Source organism: Humulus lupulus, chromosome 7 (genome assembly GCF_963169125.1).
Source record: "Humulus lupulus chromosome 7, drHumLupu1.1, whole genome shotgun sequence".
Lineage (NCBI taxonomy): Eukaryota > Viridiplantae > Streptophyta > Magnoliopsida > Rosales > Cannabaceae > Humulus > Humulus lupulus.
Window position 1 is genome coordinate 37,024,881 of NC_084799.1, and position 8,615 is coordinate 37,033,495.

The 8,615-nt window shown below is 33.8% G+C and overlaps 1 pseudogene; it reads right to left on the bottom strand.

Moving 5' to 3' along the window:
• Positions 1-1,058: 1,058 nt before the first annotated feature.
• On the bottom strand, positions 1,059-8,272 carry LOC133791596 (probable zinc metalloprotease EGY1, chloroplastic; annotated as a pseudogene).
• Between the last annotated feature and the right edge of the window lie 343 nt (positions 8,273-8,615).

Genomic DNA, 8,615 nt, shown 5'->3' on the forward strand with positions numbered 1-8,615 from the left:
AATTATTGTAAATTCTCCCAGCAATAACATTTTTTTATTTTGTAGTATGCATTTTTAATTGTTGTAAAAAAATTTTATTATTGTATTTTGATTCAAAAAATCGCAATTGATCACAAGTGTAATATTAAATAGATCCAAAAATCTAAAATATTCAATATATATGATAAACCATGAGTATTTTTACATTTGAAGACAAACTACTTCAAACCATGACATTGTCCACTTCAAAAGTTCTTAGTTCTAACTTGAGTTTAAAAGCATACATAATAAAATTATATAGTCTTGCACATCTTTTGCTTCAAAAGTAAAAAATAGAACACAACAATATACACAAAAAGTAAACCATGAAGCTTGATCCACCCTCCAATTCATCATCCATTCCATTGTGCACTTGTCGTCTTCGTTGTGAGGTTGATTTGCTTAGCTACACAAGAGTTTAAATAATTAATGCTTAAACTTAGAGTTAATAGTAAACTAAAAGAGTACAAAAAAAAAGTTAATAACCTCATTACGACTTTATATAGAGCATCCAAAAAAATGGTACAACATAAATTATTTCAAAACAGAAGAAGAGAATTCTCCTTATTTTTCAAAGGGGAAATAAGAAATATGCATAAGTGAAACCACTTCTTATCACAAGGGGTAAATAAAGTAGGGTTAGATTTCAAAGTCTCAACCATGTTTCCTAATGAACAAGATACTTATTAACGTAGTCCAAATGTAGGTACGTTGTAACATTCTCCATTCCATGTAATCTTGTTTCAAAGACATCAAATTCACTTTAGATGACCCTGAAAGAAAATGGTTTAGAAAATGATCTAGCCACTAATTTTGAGAGCTGCGTTCTCTTCCATTACTTTCCAAAGTTTACTACACTTTACTTAAAGTTATATATTCCAAAAAATTCTAGTACTATTTCATTCACTTGTGGTATATTTTGATGAAATAATTTCCTTTTAATGAATAATGACCTAATTACTTGAGTTGAGATTATTAAGCTTCTTGAACTTTGATTTAAAATGTGAACTCTGCTAGAAAACATTCAGGCAAGGGTTACTTTAGTTTTGATAATGAAGATTGAAAAAGAAAACAGGGACATACGCATAACCAAGAGTGGCTCTACTAATGAGCCCAAGAAGCAAAGACCCTTGAAACAGCATGCTTGGAACCTGCACCAGGTCTCCCGTGGCATCAGGATTAGATGAAAACAGCAGACCAATATAAAGCATTGGAGGTCAAGTCCCTTTACAATGTCACTATGTACCAAAGAAGCAAAGTTATACTTACAACAGGGACAATGTCAAAAATCAGAAGGTAAAACATGAGTGAAGATGTTATTGCATGCCTCTCATGTGCCAATGTAGTAAAGACATGATTCTTAATCATATATCTTTCTTATAATATTATTATCCTAATTAATTTAGATCTTTGCTTTGATATAACTAAGCTAGTAGTTTGAATGCAATTGAACCTAAATGAATAGGCTTCCGATTAAGTAAAAACCTTAAACTAAATAATAAGGACACATAATGAAAATTTCAATGAGACGCGATTCAAATTAGAAAACTCTTACAGTTGATAAAAAAATTCTCAAACAAAAAGAAATTTCAAACAACTTCTTTTTTGTCTTCTTTCATTTATACTAGTTTTTTCAAAGACAAAACAATATTTTTATGATTGAAACACACACACAAAGTAACAAGAGAAGAGCAGCAAGAGCACATCCTCAAAAAAGGAACAAAAAGAACATTAAAAAAATTTATCAATGATCCTACCTACTGAAGTAAAGAAAGTAAACACATATATTTAAAACTATTTGAAGAACAAGGCATAAAGGAAATGAAGAAACAATTACATCATGTACGCACCTGAGTGATAGCACCAAAACTTCCGAGGGTGATATTAGGAATGAAGTAAGGAATGCTAAGTTTTACTTTTTTGGGAAATGCAGCCAGAAAGTGCCCAACTACCTGCACTCAATTGATAATATGTCAAACAATTGAAATATAGGACTAAGTCATATCCCAAAAAGGTTCGCACAAGAACAAAATTAAACAAAAGGTTAGTCACCAAGTTACTCATGATTTTTCTAGAGTAACCTTTCTATGATATTCTCTATTACTTGAAAATATAAGATATTTGATTGAAATATTAGACAGGTGGAGCATAAACTGATATGCATTATTTTCTAAACTTGTAAAGTTAATGTATCACAATTCCAGCAATGTTTTTGTCTTATTTTTGTGTTGTAGAGATACAAATCTTGTCTGTTATCTTAAGTTTGCAAATAATGTTGGTATTATATCAAAATGGTGCATTTAGGGAATACCAATGTCAACTATGTGACTCTTTTAGATGACATGTATGAATTTAATTAGTACAAAAGAATTAATAATTAAACAAATTATTAATTATAGGGTATTAAACTCTAAAGAAATAAAGTCAAATTTTACTAAAATAGTAGTCATTTTATTTAGTTTCATCACCTCAGTTGCTATCAATGTAGGGTTCGTGGGCTGGTTAATTTTCTAAATAAGAAGTAATTATCCATAGTTTCAGCTTGGGTTCGAACCCTAGACCCCTTACTCATACACAATTGAACACATTTTTTTTAATAGCATGTAGAACAGAATCAGAGAGATGAAAATAATTTACATATTATTATGCCCATGGTCAGCCAGATTGAATGAGACTTGTGTTTTTCCTTTCTATAGTAATTTTTAAGAAAATGAAATCCTACTCACATGGAATAGCAGAACCCCCAACACACCATATGCTAAGGGCAAAGAAAAATCAACAAATGGGAATAACAACTCCATATCTGGTGCCTCAACTGCATTTGGATCTGTGAAATATTTCACCACCTCTGGTGGAAGACTATTGATCTTTTTAACAAAAAGGTATGTTATCGAGAATAATTAGTAAAATGATATCCATTTCAATGAACCATTTATGTGATAAGGAAAGATGCCAATGGTAAAATGTAGAAATATCAGATTGTCTATAAAATATCAGTCGTTATACCTGAGATGAAATTCCTAATTCCACAGAAGATCCAATTGTAATAAGGAATAACAAGAGAGCTATTACATATTGCCAAAGTGTTGTTGGCCCTGGTTCTCAGACTTCTTTCTGTAGTAGGCCAAAGCTAACACGTGGCCCTCCACGCGGGTCTGGACCTTCTGAGTTACCAGTGACCTCAACCAGCTGACTTTGGAGTTTGGCAAACACTTCTTCTCTGTTCCCCCTTAAATTCCCAACAAAAAGAACACCCTCACCAAGGTCTCCAAAAGGCTCTTCTTTGGTCACCCAAAATGTAGAATACCCGAAGAGCTTGTCCTTAATGAGCTTTGCATCTGCAGGATCAACCTTCTCTAGTCCAAGAAGCTCCATCAATTTAAAAGAGTCAACTTGGAAATTGTTGTAAGCCAGTCCAAATGATGGTGGTGTTGGTGGCTGAAGAAGGAATATTTTGATAGGTTAGGGTCAGCTTTTCCATCGGTTTATATTTGTTGATGTATGCAAACAAATTCAGCTATCCGCTTTCTCCCAATGTCCTATTTCTCATTATTGATATCATTATATCATAGAGTAACATGGCATATCAGGATGCTCAGTTGTAATGACCCACTAATCTAGACTATTTGGACCATTAACAAAACTATACATAAACTTACATTTTTACGAAAATACCACAATTTTATTTAGTAACTTGTAAAATAAGAGTTACTTACAAATAAATAAAATTCTAATAAGGATATGGGATCCCATTGTCTTTAAAAACAAAAGATGATTTTAAATAAAAGACATTACATACTTGGTGCGGAAAATACACATAAAACCATAAAAACATAAAATGAGACTACATCCTCGAATCGAATAACGCTCGGCCCCTTGACTCCATTCACCATCGATACACATCCTCTAAGCGTCACGAATCTTACCGCCTCTAAAGCTTATTTTCCTGCACATAAAACAGAAAGGAATGAGCCTAATGCCCAGCAAGGAAAATCTAACACATAGTCATATACATAATTTCATAAGAAACATAAAGACTTAACATAATATATATAACATACACTTATTATAATGGCCATTATTACTTGGGGTCCCATAGACTAAACAAGCATATGCCCATGGAATTAGTCGGGTCCTACTAGCTAAGTAGGTCATATGCCCATAATCCATTTGGGGTCTTGTTAGTCATATGGGTCATATGCCCAAGCCTACAAACATACATACATATCATAACACATTAATAACATAAAACATATAGATAACATAAGCACATAACATATTGATTCTAGCCTATTTTCCTTACCAAAGTTACCGGGATTTAATGGACTGAGTTGGGACTTTTTGGAACACTCCTAAAACCATAAGAAAGAGTGAGTCTAAAGAAAGGAGATGAAATGAAAGAGATGGAAAGACTAAACCATTTGAGAAACACGCTTACCGAACTTATGTGCTCAAGAACTTAGATTCCCTAACCAAAATGAAGATTAAGGTTAGAGATTGAGTAGAAGACTATGAGAAAGAAAATAACATAATACAGAAAGGAACTAGAGTTTTGGTTACCTCAAAGACTTGAAAGACCAATCTACACCTCCACCGAAATACTATAGAACTCACTTCCCAAAGTGTTTGATAAGCTTATGATGTTTAAGCTTATAGTTTTCCCAAACCAGGTGTTTACACTCTCACACTCACTTAACACTGGCAGCTTCTGAACTTAGAGCAAAAGGTGAATAATGGCTGGGTACTAGGTCCTATTTATAGAGTTTGGGAATGAAAGTATCTTGATTTTACTTGAATAAAAATAATGGCTTTTTAGGTGAAAATCATTTGAATAATCGTTCAGTAGAGGCTGAAGACTCGTTCAAAAGATGCTGGATTGTTGAAGGAGTTTGAATGGCTAAAAGGAAATGAATTCAAAAACGTTTGAAAACATACTGGAGGAGGCGATATATCGCCCCCTATAGGCGATATATCGCCTGGGCCAGTATGCCCGAGGCGACCATGCATCGTTTCGTGTTTTCCGTATTTACGTGCTGCGATATATCGCCCCTTATAGCTGCGATATATCGGCACACGCTGAATAATTAAACACGAAATTACACATTTTTAGCTAAGTTTGAATGGAGTAAACAGCCTTGACTAAGCCCTCAACGTATTCAAAGCTGCTGACTGACCCTATAACATTCAAACTTTACTCCTTATTAAATTAAATCCTCAAAAATCTTTAATCCTTAATCACCATTCATAACATGTGCATAAAATCCTATTGGTTGATGTCTAAACCTTATAATATAATAAATATAATCCTTAATATCAGTCACATTAATCAAACCTTAGGTTATACTTAATATTCTTAAACTATAGATTAAACTTAGAAAATCTATAAGTACTACTATGAGTGTCCAAATAATTCCCGGTCTGAACCAAAAATCCATAGTAACAAAGATAACACTAAACATACTATAACACTACTAAACAATTAGCTAAGTAAAGTTCTTGGACTCTTCATCAGTGCTAATCAGTTACCTTGCAAGAAATAATCATGGGCAGTATATGGTAGATTAGTTACAACCATATGCTTCTCTCAAGAATAAGAAAAACTAAAAAAGAGCAAACAATCTCCCAAATAAGATAGTTTTGCTTTAGACTGCTATCAAGTAATTTTCCCAAATAAGTTAAAAGTGAAACTTCAGAACCTTATGTTTCAAATCACACCTCACTTTCACTATAGTAAACTAAATTACTAAAGCACTATTTTCCAGGAAAAAAATTGATAGGGAAATGACTGATGAAAATATTTTGCTAAATAGTTTCTTTCGCAACTTACATCACTTACATATTTGTCAATCTAACAGTGAAGAAAAATGAAAAATCCAAACTTTCACTGAATTTACATCCCTAAATTTCCTCCTTCAACCCTCTTTATAATGAAAATCCCATAAATCTTGCTTTTCCCTTTCGTCCTTAAAATCACGTTTTGAACAAACCATAAGGAATAACAAAAGTAGAAATTGGTTTTGCTAAGTCCATAATTCCATTCAAGCAACACAAAAAAAACAAAATTCTTGAAATAGATACTTACAAAAATACTGCTAAATATAGATAACAGATAACGAAGAAAAAAGATACCCTGGAAGAAACCGGAGCAAGCTTCTCGGACTCAAGCTTTGTGAACGGTGTCTCTTCGGCCTCTTCCGAGGGTTCCGTTGTCATCGTTGTCAAAGTGGTGCAGGCTACGGAGTCATTTGAAGTGGAGGTAGTGCTCTTAGTATCTTCGGCACCATTGTCATTGTCATTAGTACTAAAACACCTAAACATGATCAAAGCTTTTATTCTAGTAAATAGAATATCTGCATAACATAGTATATGATCTATTGCTTTATCTCAAGACTGTTTTTATACTCAATCAAAAGTTGAATGCCTGAATTCAACCAAATAGACCATTCTATTATTACAGAAATATTGCATAGTAAATAAAAAGCAGAGCAACCCCATGGCCACAAATGAGGAAAAACTAAAAAGAAACCAAATGAGAGACCCAATAAATGGTCAACCCCATGGACAAGGCAAGCCAAAATGACAACCCAAGCAATAACAAGTTCCTGAAATGCCAGAAAATCAACTAGCAAAGAAATATCAAAATATAAACTAATGTCTTCATTCCATTTGCACAAGATCATTTATGTTATAATTTATTATTATTATTTGGCTAAGTTAGTACGTGTCAAAGTTTTAGTTCTTTCTCCACCACCAAAGAACTCATTTGAAGTACACAACCAAACATTGCAGTTGCAATAAAAAATGGTGGTCCTATGGTAATCATTGCAAAGAGACTTTGCACCTTAGGGTGTGCAAACTCCTTAAATGAAACCATCCAGCTAAAGTTTGGTTCTGACAATGAAAAACTCATCACAAAAGTAACACATTTATAGACCAAAGCAATTGTTAAAAGTCAAAGCTTCTTTTAATTTATCATGTAACCAGACAAAAAAAGATTGCTATCAATAAGCAGAATAACGACACTCAGTATATATATAAATATATGATATAGATACATAGCAACGTAAGGGAGAAATCGTCAAAAATCTGAAACTAAAAGTGTAGAAACTTACCCATCCAAAGAAGATGTCGAAAGTTGGTGCTAGTGCATGGGGGTTTACGGAGCAACAGCAGGTGGGAAAATTTTAGGGAATATAACATCTTTAGTTTCGCTTGTGAGGTTTTGAAGAGGAAAGAGGGAAAGAAAAAACCCTAATTTCTGAGAGGAGCACACATTCGGAATTGAAGAGAGAAAGAGGGAAAGGGGAAAGAGGTTCAGATGGAATGAAGGGGTTCTTTCCATAGGCAGGAGACTCTTGGGTTCTTACTTCCAGCAAGAGAGATGTCGTGAGGGAGAATCACATGAGGGAGAAGAAATTCGATGGAGTGAGTGTGAAAGAGAGGGCAGAGGAGGCAAATGGGATAGATAGAATTTTCATTAGGCGCCAAATGAAATAGTTGGCGCCTAAATTGTCTCTGAAAAAAAAAAGCGTGTGTTTTTCATAATTTGCCCATTAATAACGCTTTTTAATAAATGTCATTTTTTACCGTAATATATAGTCAAAATTGTTGTAGTGTCAGTGGAAACTTTCTTAATTATAACTGATCCTCGAGCTATTACTTCTCTGACAAAGTGTAGTTTAATGTCTACATATTATGTCCTCTCATGATATACTTGATTCTTGGACAAGTGAATTGCACTTTGGTTATCACAATGGACTGTGATGACCTAGTTCTGTAGCTTCAATTCTTGAGCAATGCCTTCCAACCATAGAGCTTCCTTTACAACTTCTGTTAGTGCAATGTACTCTGCTTCAGTGGTCGACAAGGCCACAACTTTCTATAAGTTTGCTTTCCAGCTGATAGCAGAACCAAATGCAGTGAATACGTAGCTTGTGAGAGATTTCCTTATGTATAGACAGCCTGCATAGTCTGAATCTATGAACCCTTTAATTTCAGTTGTTCTATTTTTCTCCCTAGCTCCACCATATACTAAAACTCTACCAAGTGAACCTTTGATGTACCTTAGGATCCACTTTAGAACCTGCCAATGAGCTTTTTCAGGATTTTCCATAAATCTACTCACCATGCTTATTGCATAAGCTATATCCGAACGTGTACATGTCATGGCATACATTAAGGACCCTACAACATTTGCATGTGGTATATCATCCATATATAACTGATCTTCACTTGTCTTTGGTGCTTGAGTCATACTTAGTTTAAAGTGCTGAGATGTAGGAGTTACAATAGGTTTGGAATTAGACATACCAAACTTGTTAAGATTCTTCTTGAGATATGCTTCCTAAGACAAGTACAAAAACTTCATCTTTATGTCTCGACTAATCTCAATCCCCAATATTCTTTTAGCAGCACCAAGGTCCTTCATCTCAAATTCCTTTCTGAGCTCCTCTTTTACTTTTTCAGTCTCATTCTTGCTGTTACTTGTTATCAAAATGTCATCAACATATAACACCATTATCATACTTACTTCTTTGGAACTTAATTCGGGCCATGAATTCATCACATCTTCTATTCCACTGCCTAAGAGATTGTTT